Raw genomic sequence first — 17,541 nt, 5'->3', positions numbered from 1 at the left:
TCGATTTAAAAAGATAAAAAAAAAACTTGTACGTTTCTAAATTGTAAACATAAAATTTAATTTTTCTAAATTTAAAAAATCAAAATCACATATTTGAACAAATAATTGTAGTAATTTTTCTAAATTTAAAAAATCAAAATCACATATTTGAACAAATAATTGTAGTGATCAAAATATAATGTTTCTATATTGAAAAAATAAAATTTATACGCACATGTGATTTTTCAAGATCAAAAAATATTTTTTATCTTTTTAAATTGTAGTAATAAAAATATAATGTTTGTAAATTATATTTGCATAGAATGATAGAGCATACCGTTTTTCTCTTTTTTGTTAAGATAATGTTGCAAGAATCTTAGTTATCAATTTAGAAAGATAAAAATAAACTTTTATCTTTCTAAATTGTAAACATAAAATTTAATTTTTCTAAATTTTAAAAAACAAAATCACATGTTTAAACAAATAATTTTAGTCATCAAAATATAATGTTTCTATATTGAAAAAATCAAATTTATACACGCGTGACTTTTCAAGATCAAAAATAATTTTTAAGTTTCTAAATTGTAGTAATAAAAATAAAATGTTTCTAAATTATATTTGCACAGAGTGATAGAACATACCGTTTTTCTCTTTTTTGTTAAGATAATGTTGCAAGAATCTTAGTTATCAATTTAAAAAGATAAAAAAGAACTTGTATGTTTCTAAATTGTAAACATAAAATTTAATTTTTCTAAATTTAAAAAATCAAAATCACATATTTAAACAAATAATTTTAGTCATCCAAATATAAGGTTTCTATATTGAAAAAATCAAATCTATGTTTCTAAGTTGTAGTAATAAAAATATAATGTTTCTAAATTATATTTGCATACAGTGATAGAACATACCGTTTTTCTCCTAAAAAAACTTGTATGTTTCTAAATTGTAAACATAAAATTTAATTTTTCTAAATTTAAAAAATCAAAATCACATATTTAAACAAATATTTTTAGTCATCAAAATATAATGTTTCGATATTGAAAGAAACAAATTTATATACACGTGATTTTTCAAGATCAAAAGGAATTTTTATGTTTCTAAATTATATTTGCATAGAGTGATAGAACATACCGTTTTTCTCTTTTTTGTTAAGATAATCTTGCAAGAATCGTAGTTATCAATTTAGAAAGATAAAAAACAAACTTGTATGTTTCTAAATTGTAAACATAAAATTTAAGTTTTCGAAATTTAAAAAATCAAAATCACATATTTGAACAAATAATTTTAGTCATCAAGATATAATGTTTCTATATTGAAAAAATCAAATTTATACACATGTGATTTTTCAATTTCTAAATTGTAGTAATAAAAATGTAATGTTTCTAAATTGTATTTGCATAGAATGATAGAACATACTATTTTTCTCGTTTTTGTTAAGATAATGTTGCAAGAATATTAGTTATCAATTTAGAAAGATAAAAACAAACTTGTATGTTTCTAAATTGTAAACATAAAATTTAATTTTTCTAACTTAAAAAAATCAAAATCACATATTTAAACAAATAATTTTAGTCATCAAAATATAATGTTTCTATATTGAAAAAACAAAATTTATATTTCTCAAATGTTATACCCTTAAATAAGATTGTGACTTTAGTTACGGTTAGGGTTAGGGTTGTATTAGGGATAGCATTAATGTTGTATTGGGTTATCATTTAATTTTTATAAGAGTAGAGTTAGAATAAAACAAGTAATCTAAATCAAAAGAAAGTTTAAACTATTTTCATACTTGTATTAATAAGATTATTTTAATTAAAACTAAGTTTAATCTATTTTAAAATGCCTTTATTTTATTACAACAAAATTTAAATGTATCAATCTCATAAAAATATTTAAATAATTAAAACCAATTCATAACAAAAGTACATAATAGTGAAGGATTTTTTAAATATTTTATAATAAATTGATAATAAGTTTTATTATCCTATAATAACAACTGCAACATAACCATAACTCTAAATATTTATTATCCTTGACAATAAAACCTAACCATAACCCTATAAACTTAACCCTAAATATAATGCAAAACATATTGCTAACCCTAACTCTATCCCTAACAATGATGTATACCCTATCCCTAAACATAATCGTAACCCTAACTTTAAATTCTAACCCTAAACCCTAGCCTTAGCCCTAACCTTAACACTAATACTAAACATGAAGTAAACCTATCCCTCGCCATAACCATAGTCCTAATCCTAACCATAATCCTAACCAAAAACATAAACCTTAATCATAAAAATAATCATAATCCTAACCCTAATCCTAACATTAATTGAACCATAACCCTAACAATAATCCTTATATAGATTTTCCTAGTTAAACCTTAACTTTGACCTTAAAATAAAGTTTTATTATATAATCCTAACCTGCACACCATGCTTTATCCTTAAACCCTAACCCTATTTGAATATTATTATAGCTTGCATATAAAAAATTGAGATTTAAGTGCGTTAATTGAATAGATACTAATAATGCACAAAATAAATGGTACTAAAATAATATTACTCTTTTGATAAGCATAGAAATCAAATCAATGATGGTGCTTTAAATAGATTATTATCTGTTTTATGTTATCAAGATTTTATTTCATATATTTAATATAAATTAATTTTAAATCATATTAATAATGGTTCCAATTGAATCTATGAATACAATTTGCTAATTTGAATATTGTAAATTTGGACATTTTCTTGGTGGTCAATTTTCTTGTCGATAAATATGTCTATCTCATATATATTAACAATAGAAAATCAATGTTAATTAATATTTTTACAATGCATTCAAAATTTTCTCTCATAAGATATCCAAATGAATTATACAATGCTCATAAATTTTACCACTTGTGTAGTACCACAGATACATAGACAGGTTGACCTAGATTCTTTCATAATTTTAGGACTTTAAGTTCATTTTTTGTGAAAAGTTTGATTGATAAGAACTTACCAATTGCTTAGAAGGTTTGAGCTCAATCTATGCAATTACCACCATCTTAGTCATGGATATGCACATGTAACTTATTTTGAATATTTCATAAAATTTATATAAATTATAGTATATACTATTTTATAAAATTTCATGTTTTTGGGTATAAAAATTAAAATCTATTTTAATAGATTTATTATAATTTTAGATTTATTTTTGGTTTTTTATTTTCTTAAATGATTATATCCATTTCAAATTAATTAAAACATATTGTAAATTTCTATGCAATTACCACCATCTTAGTCATGGATATGCACATGTAACTTATTTTGAATATTTCATAAAATTTATATAAATTATAGTATATACTATTTTATAAAATTTCATGTTTTTGGGTATAAAAATTAAAATCTATTTTAATAGATTTATTATAATTTTAGATTTATTTTTGGTTTTTTATATTCTTAAATGATTATATCCATTTCAAATTAATTAAAACATATTGTAAATTTACAAATATGTGACTCACTAAACTTGGGGTTCTATCTTTGATACCAAGGTTCTATCCCTATCCCAAACCTTGAATCTAATTTTAATCCTAATGATGATCCAAACCCTAACCCTAATTATAATTCTATCCGTAACCCTTCTCAAACCCTAACAATAACCTTAATCATTATTATTATTCTCCTAAGCTAAATATAAATGAATCTAAGCATTATAGCACAATAGTAACCCTAATTCTAGCCTAACCATAACCCTAAGTAAATGTAACCATAACCCTCAATATGCTCGAATCATAATTATAATTAAGCTATTACTTGAGCTATATTTAAACCCTAACCCTAACCAAAACCCAAAACCTATCCTTAATCCTAAGAGTAAGCCCTACCCATAATCCTAATGCTAACCCTAAACCCTAACTCAAACCATTACCCTAACCCTATCCTTAATCTCAAACCCTAACATTAACCATAATCCTCACCCTAACCCTAACCCTAAACCTAACTCAAACAATGATATTAACAATGACCCTAGCCCAAATCCTAACCCTAACCTTGACCCAAACCCTAATCTTAACCTTGACCCTAGCTTGATGTAAATCCTAACCCTAACCATAATCCTAACTATGACCCTAAGCCTAAGCCTAAGCCAGAGCCAAACCATCATCCTAAACCTAACCTTAGTGCTAAACATGATTTCAATAATAAACTTAACCATAACCCTAATCATAATCCTAACCCCAACCCCAACCCTAATCCTAACTCTAACCTAACCATAATCCTAAACCCTAACCCTGACAAAAATCCTGCCCTAAATGTAACCCTAATTCAAATGGAGATTTTATCGTAATCTATTCCTAACCTTAACCTAGCCCAAACCCTAATCCTAATAGAACATTAATACCAATTTAACCATAACCGTCAACCATAACCCTGAAGCGACCTCGATTATAAATCCAACCTATGGTTTACCTTATCCCCAATCTTTATGCTAACATAACCCATAACCCTAACTAAATTCTAATGCTAACCTTCAAACAAAGCTCTATTAATTTAGTTGTAATTCTAACCTCAATCCTAATTAAACCCTATCTCTAATCCTAATACTGATTCTAATTGAACCTGAGCCTTTACCCCAAGCATTATCCTACCAATTACAACCATTATTTTAGTTATAATACTATTACACCCTCTAATCTAGACCCTAACCCTAACCCTAACCTGATAATGACCCTAAACCTAACCTTATATCTAACCCTAACCCTAACAACCCTAATCCTAACACAAACCCTAACTCTTACACCTCTCATCACAGAATATCTTTCATTCCAATCTTAAGCCTAACCCTAACCCTGATCCTAATTTTAATTCTAACCCTAACCCTAATTTAAATTATAATCACTATTTATAATCTTTAAAACTTACCCTAATTATAATCACTAAGACTAACCCCAATACCAAACCTTAAACCTAACCCTCATTATAACTTTTACACTAATTATAATTATTAACCCTAACCCTAACAATAATACTTAGTCTTAACCCTAAAACCTAATCCTAACCATAACCCTAACAACATGCTTTATCCTTGAATCCTAACCCTTCCTGAGTCATAACACTAAATGTAACCTTAATTTAGTTGTAATGCTAACCTTAATTAAACCCTATCCCTATTCCTAATATTGATTCTAATTGAACCTGAACCTGAACCCTTACCCCAAGCATTATCCTACAATAATAACTATAATCGTTAACTAAAACCAATTATAACTATCATTTTATCTATAATACTATAACTCCCTCTAATCTAATCCCTAACCCTAACAACCCTAATCCTGACGCAAACCCTAACTCTTGTAGCTATCATCATAGACTATCTTTCTATGCAATCTTAACCCTAACCCTATCCCTAATCCTAATTATAATTCTAGACCTAACCCTAACCCTAATCCTAATTTTAATTATAATCTTTAAACTTTACCCTAATTATAATCACCAAGACTAACCCCAATACTAACCCTAACACTAACCATGATCCCATGCGAAAAACAAAACTTGATGCTAACCCTAACCATGATATATACCCCAATTGTTATTATATTCCTAACCCTAACCATGATATAAACCTTAACCCTGACCATAATACTAACCTTAACCCTAATCCAAAACATAACCATAAACTGAATCCTAATCCTAACCATACCCCCAGTTATAATTGTCACCCTTACACTAAACCCTAACACTAAACCCTAACCTTAACCATAAATTGAACCGTAATATTAAACCGTAACCATGACCCTAACCCTAACCATAATCCTAACTGTAATCCTAAACCTTAATGCTAACCATAATCCTAAACCAAAACCAAACCCTAATGTTGATGCTAACCCTAACCATGATATAAACCCTAAACATTATCATAACCCAAACCCTAATCATAAATCTAACCCGAACCATTATGTAAACCTTAACCCTAACCATAACACTAACCTTAACCCTAATGCTAACCATAACCATATTACTCCAATTAAATAAAGTTTAATATTATCATTAAATAAAGTTTAATATATCTTAGATTTTAGTATTTGCTTTGATCTTGCAACACATAAATTATATAAAATAGTCTAAATAGATATTTAAAATTTCATATATCCTTATCGCCTATTTTTATCATGTACCCGAATTCTAATAGGCGTCTCCATAAGGATATCTGAATGTATTATATATATATTTGATTAAAATAAAATATATGTAAGCTAGGTCTTACTTTTTTAAAATTAGGAAGCCCGGCACTTTGAATTAATTTTGGGAGATTTCTTTCATGCTTTCTTAAGATGTAATTAGTTAGTCAAAGCTTCTAATTTGAATAGGGAGCAGATCGTAATTTTTTTCGTCTCCACTACGCACAACACATTGAATGCATCATTTGACGGAACAAACGTCCTCGTAGGAGCTTCTTAAATTTGGGGCTCCCTCTATATATAGATGAGAGTATTGCATTGGATGTCATATCAGTTTCCGGCTGCTAACTGATCATTTAGTTGAAACGTAAAGTGTTTTCTGTGCGCTTAACACAATAAAGAAATTATGGAGAATTTCATGCGTTGGAAACTGATAGTACTGTTTTTTGTGTACTTCCTTCTGTTTATAGTGCATGTTTCGGCCAGGTGCAGGCATACCACTATTCCATGTCCTTCGCCCCAACCGCCCCCAAAGAAATCTATTTTATCAGAGACGGATTGGGCACCTGTGCGGCCTCAGCAACCATATTCCATGGCCGTACCGTCTCAAAGAAGTCTGTTTTATCAGCCAAAACTGGTCACATGTGCGCCTCTTTCGTAATGCTGAAGACCCTGCTTCCGAATCTCACCGTATGGACAGCCACTGAAACCAATTTTCGCTCCTCTCCTGTTCTCATCCATTCTCAAGTGAGACAAATAAAACTGGATTCGTTCATTCTATAGTGCATCAATAGTCCACCCGGTGGTGCGGCTGTATTTACAAGATCGGTGTAAATTTTCAACCGTTTCTTTCACTTGTATATTTTTATTCATTCACGTAGTCGAAATAAATGTTGATTTAGTCTTCCCGGATTAGAATACATATTTAATACGTATCGTGCATAAATAAAGAATAAACTGCAGCCACCCGTTGGCACGAAAGTATACAGAAGATCGGTATAAATTTTCTAATACGCAAGCACAACCAATTCCATGAAGAACCTAAAGGCTATAAAATAATGTTGAGAAGTTTATACAAGAATAAATAGTAACAAATTTTGAAATGCCAAAAGATTATGTGTTGGAAAAGGTCAGTTTTAGAAGCAAGATATGATCTGTTCCTTGTTCAAATCTTGTGACTGAAAGTTCCATCTTAATGAACGGAGAAAAGAATATCAAAGGTTAGTTATTAAGGGAAACAATGCCATTCCAGGTATGGAAATAATTAATTAATTAATAACATATTCTATTTATTTAAGGTTATTGTCTTAGTCTTATTTTTTTTTATTAGATAAGCAGGGAGATGGCCCTGAATGAGAAGAGAAGCAGAATTACATCATAAACCAAACACCAACTATAAAATAGCTAACAAAAAGGAACCAGTTCTAATAAAAAATGATCAAAAATTTTCCTAGAAGTATCACAATACCGATTATCATAAGCTATACTACTAATGATGTTTCCAGCATTATCCTTATCAACATAACCGAGCCAGTCTTAGTATAATTAATTAACATAAAGTCTGTCAAATTGGGCACACAGGTCCCAAGTAGCCATCTAAAGAAAAACATAACAAAAAGACCAAAATAGAGAAAACCAAGAGACCATTACTTCTTTATTAGATTCCATTCCCACTCGAGCCTGCCGACATTCTGCTTCCATGTCTCCTTCTGATCTTCTTCGTCCTCCTCTGTCATTTCTCTTATACCTTTCTTTCCATTCTTCTTCCTAATTTTATTCGGTCTACCTTTACCAGAAACCGTACCTAGGACTGCATTCTTCATTATCCCATCTGTGATATTACAGAGAGAATTAAAAGCATCACACTAAAGTTTCATTATAGTATCATGTTCATCATATTTCTTTTCTAGCCTTGCAATTTTCTCCTTCATGTCATTCAATTGCTCCTAACTAGTGTTGTTAGCCTCCTGGGTCAACCTCAACGGAAAACAGGGACCCATTTCCATATCTTTAGAGGACACTAGGCCATTGTGCTCTTTGAAAAGGGACTAATGTTCACTTTCCGATTTGTTGTTTTCTTCTTTAATTTCCTCTTCTTCGTCCATGTTCTCATTAGGGATTTCAGTCTGTTTTTCCTCATCCACATTAACATCCTCATCCTTAGAATTATCCTGAGAGTCAGCCTCATCTTCAATATAATAAATTTGATAAAAATTAGTCTCAGTCTTGGTAGGTTGATTCCTCTCTTTGTCACAAAGCCTAGCTGACCTTCTTTCCCCCAAGCTACTCTCAACTTTTTCTTGCTTTGTTCCTTTCACATCTTCCTCTTCCAAGTTATGAATCTCCGAGTCAATGGTCAAGCTCTTTTTGGTAGACTCACTACTAGACCTCTTAGCTTTCCTCAATTTAGAAAGATAAAAAAAAGCTTGTATGTTTCTAAATTGTAAACATAAAATTTAATTTTTTCTAAATTTAAAAAATCAAAATCACATATTTAAACAAATAATTTTAGTCATCCAGATATAAGGCTTCTATATTGAAAAAATCAAATTTATACACACGTGAGTTTTCATCCTAATTTTAATTATAATCTTTAAACTTTACCCTAATTATAATCACCAAGACTAACCCCAATACTAACCCTAACACTAACCATGATCCCATGCGAAAAACAAAACTTGATGCTAACCCTAACCATGATATACACCCCAGTTGTTATTATATTCCTTACCCTAACCATGATATAAACCTTAACCCTGACCATAATACTAACCTTAACCCTAATCCAAAACATAACCATAAACTGAATCCTAATCCTAAGCATACCCTCAGTTATAACTGTCACCCTGACACTAAACCCTAACACTAAACCCTAACCTTAACCATAAATTGAACCGTAATATTAAACCGTAACCATGACCCTAACCCTAACCATAATCCTAACTGTAATCCTAAACCTTAATGCTAACCATAATCCTAAACCAAAACCAAACCCTAATGTTGATGCTAACCCTAACCATGATATAAACCCTAAGCATTATCATAACCCAAACCCTAATCATAAACCTAACCCGAACCATTATGTAAACCTTAACCCTAACCATAACACTAACCTTAACCCTAATGCTAACCATAACCATATTACTCCAATTAAATAAAGTTTAATATTATCATGAAATAAAGTTTAATATATCTTAGATTTTAGTATTTGCTTTGATCTTGCAACACATAAATTATATAAAATAGTCTAAATAGATATTTAAAATTTCATATATCCTTATCGCCTATTTTAATCATGTACCCGAATTCTAATAGGCGTCTCCATAAGGATATCTGAATGTATTATATATATATTTGATTAAAATAAAATATATGTAAGCTAGGTCTTACTTTTTTAAAATTAGGAAGCCCGGCACTTGAATTAATTTTGGGAGATTTCTTTCATGCTTTCTTAACATGCAATTAGTTAGTCAAAGCTTCTAATTTGAATAGGGAGCAGATCGTAATTTTTTTCGTCTCCACTACGCACAACACATTGAATGCATCATTTGACGGAACAAAGGTCCTCGTAGGAGCTTCTTAAATTTGGGGCTCCCTGTATATATAGATGAGAGTATTGCATTGGATGTCATATCAGTTTCCGGCTGCTAACTGATCATTTAGTTAAAACGTAAAGTGTTTTCCGTGCGCTTAACACAATAAAGAAATTATGGAGAATTTCATGCGTTGGAAACTGATAGTACTGTTTTTTGTGTACTTCCTTCTGTTTATAGTGCATGTTTCGGCCAGGTGCAGCCATACCACTATTCCATGTCCTTCGCCCCAACCGCCCCCAAAGAAATCTATTTTCTCAGAGACGGATTGGGCACCTGTGCGGCCTCAGCAACCATATTCCATGGCCGTACCGCTCTCCAAGAAGTCTGTTTTATCAGACCAAAACTGGTCACATGTGCGCCTCTTTCGTAATGCTGAAGACCCTGCTTCCGAATCTCACCGTATGGACAGCCACTGAAACCAATTTTCGCTCCTCTCCTGTTCTCATCCATTCTCAAGACAGACAAATAAAACTGGATTCGTTCATTCTATAGTGCATCAATAGTCCACCCGGTGGTGCGGCTGTATTTACAAGATCGGTGTAAATTTTCAACCGTTTCTTTCACTTGTAAATTTTTATTCATTCACGTAGTCGAAATAAATGTTGATTTAGTCTTCCCGGATTAGAATACATATTTAATACGTATCGTGCATAAATAAAGAATAAACTACAGCCACCCGTTGGCACGGCAGTATACCGAAGATCGGTATAAATTTTCTAATACGCAAGCACAACCAATTCCATGAAGAACCTAAAGGCTATAAAATAATGTTGAGAAGTTTATACATGAATAAATAGTAAACAATTTTTGAAATGCCAAAAGATTATGTGTTGGAAAAGGTCAGTTTTAGAAGCAAGATATGATCTGTTCCTTGTTCAAATCTTGTGACTGAAAGTTCCAATCTTAATGAACGGAGAAAAGAATATCAAAGGCTAGTTGTTAAGGGAAACAATGCCATTCCAGGTATGGAAATAATTAATTAATTAATAACATATTCTATTTATTTAAGGTTATTGTCTTAGTCTTTTTTTTTATTATTAGATAAGCAGGGAGATGGCCCTGAATGAAAAGAGAAGCAGAATTACATCATAAACCAAACACCAACTATAAAATAGCTAACAAAAAGGAACCAGTTCTAATAAAAAATGATCAAAAATTTTCCTACCCCTGAGACTATTTCTACGGATGCTAGTATCATACCCAATGTTAATAGCAGAAGTATCACAATACCGATTATCATAAGCTATACTACTAATGATGTTTCCAGCATTATCTTTATCAACATAACCGAGCTAGTCTTAGTATAATTAATTAACATAAAGTCTGTCAAATTGGGCACGCAGGCCCCAAGTAGCCATCTAAAGAAAAACATAACAAAAAGACCAAAATAGAGAAAATAAAGAGACCATTACATCTTTATTAGATTCCATTCCCACTCGAGCCTGCCGACATTCTACTTCCATGTCTCCTTCTGATCTTCTTCGTCCTCCTCCGTCATCTCTCTTATACCCTTCTTTCCATTCTTCTTCCTAATTTTATTCGGTCTACCTTTACCAGAAACCGTACCTAGGACTGCATTGTTCATTATCCCATCTGTGATATTACAGAGAGAATTAAAAGCATCGCACTAAAGTTTCATTATACTATCATGTTCATCATATTTCTTTTCTAGCCTTGCAATTTTCTCCTTCATGTCATTCAATTGCTCCTAACTAGTGTTGTTAGCCTCCTGGGTCAACCATAAAGGCAAACAGGGACCCATTTCCATATCTTTAGAGGAGACTAGGCCATTGTGCTCTTTGAAAAGGGACTAATGTTCACTTTCCGATTTGTTGTTTTCTTCTTTAATTTCCTCTTCTTCGTCCATGTTCTCATCTTCAATATAATAAATTTCATAAAAATTAGTCTCAGTCTTGGTAGGTTGATTCCTCTCTTTGTCACAAAGCCTAGCTGACCTTCTTTCCCTCGAGCTACTCTCAACTTTTTCTTGCTTTGTTCCTTTCACATCTTCCTCTTCCAAGTTATGAATCTCCGAGTCAATGGTCAAGCTCTTTTTCGTAGACTCACTACTAGACCTCTTAGCTTTCCTCAATTTAGAAAGATAAAAAAAAGCTTGTATGTTTCTAAATTGTAAACATAAAATTTAATTTTTTCTAAATTTAAAAAATCAAAATCACATATTTAAACAAATAATTTTAGTCATCCAGATATAAGGCTTCTATATTGAAAAAATCAAATTTATACACACGTGAGTTTTCAAGATCAAAAATCTTTTTTATGTTTCTAAATTGTAGTAATAAAAATATAATGTTGAAAAAATCAAATTTATACACACGTGAGTTTTCAAGATCAAAAATCTTTTTTATGTTTCTAAATTGTAGTAATAAAAATATAATGTTTCTAAATTATATTTGCATACAGTGATAGAACATACCGTTTTTCTGTTTTTTCTTAAGATAATGTTGCAAGAATCTTAGTTATCGATTTAAAAAGATAAAAAAAAACTTGTATGTTTCTAAATTGTAAACATAAAATTTAATTTTTCTAAATTTAAAAAATCAAAATCACATATTTGAACAAATAATTGTAGTGATCAAAATATAATGTTTCTATATTGAAAAAATAAAATTTATACGCACATGTGATTTTTCAAGATCAATTTTTTTTTTTTTTTTTTCTAAATTGTAGTAATAAAAATATAATGTTTGTAAATTATATTTGCATAGAATGATAGAGCATACCGTTTTTCTCTTTTTTGTTAAGATAATGTTGCAAGAATCTTAGTGTAAACATAGAATTTAATTTTTCTAAATTTCAAAAATCAAAATCACATGTTTAAACAAATAATTTTAGTCATCAAAATATAATGTTTCTATATTGAAAAAATCAAATTTATACACGCGTGACATTTCAAGATCAAAAATAATTTTTAAGTTTCTAAATTGTAGTAATAAAAATAAAATGTTTCTAAATTATATTTGCATAGAGTGATAGAACATACCGTTTTTCTCTTTTTTGTTAAGATAATGTTGCAAGAATCTTAGTTATCAATTTAAAAAGATAAAAAAGAACTTGTATGTTTCTAAATTGTAAACATAAAATTTAATTTTTCAAAATTTAAAAAATCAAAATCACATATTTAAACAAATAATTTTAGTCATCCAAATATAAGGTTTCTATATTGAAAAAATCAAATCTATGTTTCTAAGTTGTAGTAATAAAAATATAATGTTTCTAAATTATATTTGCATACAGTGATAGAACATACCGTTTTTCTCCTAAACAAACTTGTATGTTTCTAAATTGTAAACATAAAATTTAACTTTTCTAAATTTAAAAAATCAAAATCACATATTTAAACAAATATTTTTAGTCATCAAAATATAATGTTTCGATATTGAAAGAAACAAATTTATATACATGTGATTTTTCAAGATCAAAAGGAATTTTTATGTTTCTAAATTATATTTGCATAGAGTGAGAGAACATACCGTTTTTCTCTTTTTTGTTAAGATAATGTTGCAAGAATCGTAGTTATCAATTTAGAAAGATAAAAAACAAACTTGTATGTTTCTAAATTGTAAACATAAAATTTAAGTTTTCGAAATTTAAAAAATCAAAATCACATATTTGAACAAATAATTTTAGTCATCAAGATATAATGTTTCTATATTGAAAAAATCAAATTTATACACATGTGATTTTTCAATTTCTAAATTGTAGTAATAAAAATGTAATGTTTCTAAATTGTATTTGCATAGAATGATAGAACATACTGTTTTTCTCGTTTTTGTTAAGATAATGTTGCAAGAATATTAGTTATCAATTTAGAAAGATAAAAACAAACTTGTATGTTTCTAAATTGTAAACATAAAATTTAATTTTTCTAAATTAAAAAAATCAAAATCACATATTTAAACAAATAATTTTAGTCATCAAAATATAATGTTTCTATATTGAAAAAACAAAATTTATATTTCTCAAATGTTATACCCTTAAATAAGATTGTGGTTTAGTTACGGTTAGGGTTAGGGTTGTATTAGGGATAGCATGAATGTTGTATTGGGTTATCATTTAATTTTTATAAGAGTAGAGTTAGAATAAAACAAGTAATCTAAATCAAAAGAAAGTTTAAACTATTTTCGTATTTGTATTAATAAGATTATTTTAATTAAAACTAAGTTTAATCTATTTTAAAATGCCTTTATTTTATTACAACAAAATTTAAATGTATCAATCTCATAAAAATATTTAAATAATGAAAACCAATTCATAACAAAAGTACATAATAGTGAAGGATTTTTTAAATATTTTATAATAAACTGATAATAAGTTTTATGAATGCATTATCCTATAATAACAACTGCAACATAACCATAACTCTAAATATTTATTATCCTTGACAATAAAACCTAACCACAACCCTATAAACTTAACCCTAAATATAATGCAAAACATATTGCTAACCCTAACTCTATCCCTAACAATGATGTATACCCTATCCCTAAACATAATCCTAACCCTAACTTTAAATTCTAACCCTAAACCCTAGCCTTAGCCCTAACCTTAATACTAATACTAAACATGAAGTAAACCTATCCCTCGCCATAACCATAGTCCTAATCCTAACCATAATCCTAACAAAAAACATAAACCTTAATCATAAAAATAATCATAATCCTAACCCTAATCCTAACATTAATTGAACCATAACCCTAACAATAATCCCTATATAGATTTGCCTAGTTAAACCTTAACTTTGACCTTAAAATAAAGCTTTATTATATAATCCTAACCTGCACACCATGCTTTATCCTTAAACCCTAACCCTATTTGAATACTATTATAGCTTGCATATAAAAAATTGAGATTTAAGTGCGTTAATTGAATAGATACTAATAATGCACAAAATAAATGGTACTAAAATAATATTACTCTTTTGATAAGCATAGAAATCAAATCAATGATGGTGCTTTAAGTAGATTATTATCTGTTTTATGTTATCAACATTTTATTTCATATATTTAATATAAATTAATTTTCGCTCCAATTTATAATGAATCCAATTGAATCTATGAATACAATTTGCTAATTTGAATATTGTAAAGTTGGACATTTTCTTGGCGGTCAATTTTCTTGTCGATAAATATGTCTATCTCATATATATTAACAATAGAAAATCAATGTTAATTAATATTTTTACAATGCATTCAAAATTTTCTCTCATAAGATATCCAAATGAATTATACAATGCTCATAAATTTTACCGCTTGTGTAGTACCACGGATACATAGAAAGGTTGACCTAGATTCTTTCATAATTTTAGGACTTTAAGTTCATTTTTTGTGAAAAGTTTGATTGATAAGAACTTACCAATTGCTTAGAAGGTTTGAGCTCAATCTATGCAATTACCACCATCTTAGTCATGGATATGCACATGTAACTTATTTTGAATATTTCATAAAATTTATATAAATTATAGTATATACTATTTTATAAAATTTCATGTTTTTGGGTATAAAAATTAAAATCTGTTTTAATAGATTTATTATAATTTTAGATTTATTTTTGGTTTTGTATTTTCTTAAATGATTATATCCATTTCAAGTTAATTAAAACATATTGTAAATTTACAAATATGTGACTCACTAAACTTGGGGTTCTATCTTTGATACCAAGGTTCTATCCCTATCCCAAACCTTGAATCTAATTTTAATCTTAATGATGATCCAAGCCCTAACCCTAATTATAATTATATCCGTAACCCTTCTCAAACCATAACCATAACCTTAATCATAATTATTATTCTCCTAATCTAAATATAAATGAATCTAAGCATTATAGCACAATAGTAACCCTAATTCTAGCTTAACCATAACCCTAAGTAAATGTAACCATAACCCTCAATATGCACGAATCATAATTATAATTAAGCTATAACTTGAGCTATATTTAAACCCTAAAACTAACTACAATCCTAACCATACCCCCAGTTATAATTGTCACCCTGACACTAAACCCTAACACTAAACCCTAACCTTAACCATAAATTGAACCATAATATTAAACCGTAACCATGACCCTAACCCTAACCATAATCCTAACTGTAATACTAAACCTTAATGCTAACCATAATCCTAAACCAAAACCAAACCCTAATGTTGATGCTAACCCTAACCATGATATAAACCCTAAACATTATCATAACCCAAACCCTAATCATAAATCTAACCCGAACCATTATGTAAACCTTAACCCTAACCATAACACTAACCTTAACCCTAATGCTAACCATAACCATATTACTCCAATTAAATAAAGTTTAATATTATCATGAAATAAAGTTTAATATATCTTAGATTTTAGTATTTGCTTTGATCTTGCAACACATAAATTATATAAAATAGTCTAAATAGATATTTAAAATTTCATATATCCTTATCGCCTATTTTTATCATGTACCCGAATTCTAATAGGCGTCTCCATAAGGATATCTGAATGTATTATATATATATTTGATTAAAATAAAATATATGTAAGCTAGGTCTTACTTTTTTAAAATTAGGAAGCCCCGCACTTTGAATTAATTTTGGGAGATTTCTTTCATGCTTTCTTAAGATGTAATTAGTTAGTCAAAGCTTCTAATTTGAATAGGGAGCAGATCGTAATTTTTTTGGTCTCCACTACGCACAACACATTGAATGCATCATTTGACGGAACAAAGGTCCTCGTAGGAGCTTCTTAAATTTGGGGCTCCCTCTATATATAGATGAGAGTATTGCATTGGATGTCATATCAGTTTCCGGCTGCTAACTGATCATTTAGTTGAAACGTAAAGTGTTTTCTGTGCGCTTAACACAATAAAGAAATTATGGAGAATTTCATGCGTTGGAAACTGATAGTACTGTTTTTTGTGTACTTCCTTCTGTTTATAGTGCATGTTTCGGCCAGGTGCAGCCATACCACTATTCCATGTCCTTCGCCCCAACCGCCCCCAAAGAAATCTATTTTATCAGAGACGGATTGGGCACCTGTGCGGCCTCAGCAACCATATTCCATGGCCGTACCGCTCTCAAAGAAGTCTGTTTTATCAGACCAAAACTGGTCACATGTGCGCCTCTTCCGTAATACTGAAGACCCTGCTTCCGAATCTCACCGTATGGACAGCCACTGAAACCAATTTTCGCTCCTCTCCTGTTCTCATCCATTCTCAAGACAGACAAATAAAACTGGATTCGTTCATTCTATAGTGCATCAATAGTCCACCCGGTGGTGCGGCTGTATTTACAAGATCGGTGTAAATTTTCAACCGTTTCTTTCACTTGTATATTTTTATTCATTCACGTAGTCGAAATAAATGTTGATTTAGTCTTCCCGGATTAGAATACATATTTAATACGTATCGTGCATAAATAAAGAATAAACTGCAGCCACCCGTTGGCACGGCAGTATACAGAAGATCGGTATAAATTTTCTAATACGCAAGCACAACCAATTCCATGAAGAACCTAAAGTCTATAAAATAATGTTGAGAAGTTTATACAAGAATAAATAGTAACAAATTTTGAAATGCCAAAAGATTATGTGTTGGAAAAGGTCAGTTTTAGAAGCAAGATATGATCTGTTCCTTGTTCAAATCTTGTGACTGAAAGTTCCATCTTAATGAACGGAGAAAAGAATATCAAAGGTTAGTTATTAAGGGAAACAATGCCATTCCAGGTATGGAAATAATTAATTAATTAATAACATATTCTATTTATTTAAGGTTATTGTCTTAGTCTTATTTTTTTTTATTAG

The sequence above is a fragment of the Cryptomeria japonica genome, unplaced genomic scaffold, assembly GCF_030272615.1.
Source record: "Cryptomeria japonica unplaced genomic scaffold, Sugi_1.0 HiC_scaffold_38, whole genome shotgun sequence".
In the NCBI taxonomy this organism is placed as follows: domain Eukaryota; kingdom Viridiplantae; phylum Streptophyta; class Pinopsida; order Cupressales; family Cupressaceae; genus Cryptomeria; species Cryptomeria japonica.
Note: the sequence above shows the minus strand (reverse complement) of the source record.